At 40.8% G+C, this 2294-nt stretch overlaps 1 non-coding gene across 1 annotated transcript; it reads left to right on the forward strand.

Moving 5' to 3' along the window:
- Positions 1 to 741: 741 nt before the first annotated feature.
- trnay-gua lies at positions 742 to 829 on the forward strand. The gene is given in 2 exon segments: positions 742 to 778; positions 794 to 829. It is a non-coding gene; the product is annotated as a tRNA-Tyr (tRNA).
- Positions 830 to 2294: the final 1465 nt, after the last annotated feature.

The following is a 2294-nucleotide window of genomic DNA, read 5'->3' on the forward strand; positions in this document are numbered from 1 at the left end:
TTTCTGTGTTTCTTTACTTCAGAACATGATTATAACCGTTGTGAGTCACCTTATTGCTTTGTGTGTGGGCTCGATGGATTCACAAGACTTTAAGCTTTTAAATGATGTATGGTATGAGCGTGTTTATGACGGTTTCATGCTTACAATTTATGAGGGAAGTCAACACTTCCGAAAAACTGCGAGTTTACGTCCCTGTGACGGGACCTGAGCCATCACGTTAAGGCTCCAGTCTCTCTTGAGGCGTGGGTTCAAATCCCACCATTCCCATTTGCATGTATTACATAGTTGGAAGGCAACCAATCTGATGTCTTACAGCTGTATCATTTGGGCTGAAATTGGTGGAATATCTAGAATTATCCATCAATCACCTTGCTGAGATTGTTACTTGTTAACCTGAGGTTCACCAATTGGTGAAACCTTCCTTTCCAGCACTTTGGAGTAGAAAATCAACAAATAATTGTGATCTCCATATTGATAAAAATAATCGTGATTATCACTTTACTTTACATCACTCAAAGAAAGCTACTGCGATGGCTGGAAATCAAATCCAGATCAACTGCTTGGAAGGCAGCTGTGCTCACTACTATACAACCATCGCTGGACAACACAATGTTCACTTCAAATCTTGTAATACATCAGGTCATTGAGACTGAAGGTGCGCTCTATCACTGAAAGTCCCTCCAGGAGGTCCTGTCTTACCACATTCACAATAATGGGATGTGCACATTTATGTCCTGGCTCCCTTCAATAGCTCAGTTGGTAGGGCGGAGGACTGTAGAGGCGTAAATCAGAAATCCTTAGGTCGCTGGTTCAAATCCGGCTTGAAGGAGCACACTTTTCCAGAGTTACACTTCAGGGATCAATAACGTATTTCTGATTGCGATCTAGAGATGGACAATCCAAAAGCATAATGCTTCTTGCCGAGACATAACAAGAAACAAAAAAAAGGTGGGTGGAGATTGAGTTAAAACAGAATAGAGAACTACAGACAAAAGATGTGAAATAGTGTCAAGTGAGACCAGAAGAATTGGAAGCTTATCTTTTCTCCTGTTTTGTACACAACCCAACGTTTTACAAAACAAAACATAACTTTCACCAAATCCCTCAGTTAAATCACAGTCAATATTTGTCTCAATGTCCAATTAAAATAATTTATCCAACAGAATTGAAACTTTAACTTAACCCCGCTGTTTGAAATTGCTTCCTTGTGTTTTGGATTTCAGAGTGGAATCAGCCGAGCCCTCAGTGGTTTCTGACCCTCTGTCTCTAACAGATGTTTGGCGAGGTTTAGAGGCAGGTGACCATCATATCCCCGGAGTGCACCGTCATCAGTCACCAGCGAGTCCCAATCTGATCCCTCCTTGAAATCCTGCCGACAACGCCAAGTTTGTTATGGAAGTTTCTTGTTACAGCGAGGGAGGAATTTGTGTTGGAGAAGAGACCTTGTTGAAACAAAATAAAGACAGGCTGCAAACTGGATTAAAGGTCTAGGTATTCGGTGAAAAGGTTTAATTGTTTTCTCAAGAAAAACAATCAGATGACAAGAACAGCTCTCACAATGCACAAAGTTACAGAGTGACAACAGTTCTGTGTGAATACAATCAGTAATACACTTCTTTATATCCAGTGTCCCCAGAGGAAAACACACCCTTGTTAGGAAAACAGTTTAATCTTAAACATAACAATCAGTGGACCTCAGGCAGACAGTTGGTTCTATTACGTATTTCTGAATCTGCCCTCCATGTGTCAAGTTTCTTGACCCGTCATTCTGTCTTAGCTGAAAAAGAACATCTTGTCTCTTTTGATAGGCTATGGTCTCAACCTGGGACCTGCTATGATAAACACAGCTTTAGACAACTGTTTCTGTCAGACTTTATGCCATTTGTCCTAGGAGGACAAATGCAAAGACATAACAAATTCAGTTGTCTCCTACAAGGAGAAGACACTGAGGATAGATACAGAAGTCATTTACTCTGTGAGGCATAGGAGATCTTATTATGAATAATTAATATGAAAATCATTGGTTAAATGTAATTTTTGATTGTCCAAAACATACGGCCTCAGATCATTACAACATACACTTATGAGCACCCTATTTTTGAACATGGCGTTTGTTATGGACAATCCATGACTAGCACAAAAGTCCAACAACAGACAACCACTCTGGTTCAGATCAGGGTGGCCGTTCCTCCCAATCACGCCTCTCTAAGTATCTATATCATTGGCCACGTGTGTGTTGAAGTCCCCCAGCAGAACTATGGAATTCTGGAGCCGCATACAGGACTCTATTCAAG

Source organism: Etheostoma cragini, unplaced genomic scaffold (genome assembly GCF_013103735.1).
Source record: "Etheostoma cragini isolate CJK2018 unplaced genomic scaffold, CSU_Ecrag_1.0 ScbMSFa_184, whole genome shotgun sequence".
Classification (NCBI taxonomy): domain Eukaryota; kingdom Metazoa; phylum Chordata; class Actinopteri; order Perciformes; family Percidae; genus Etheostoma; species Etheostoma cragini.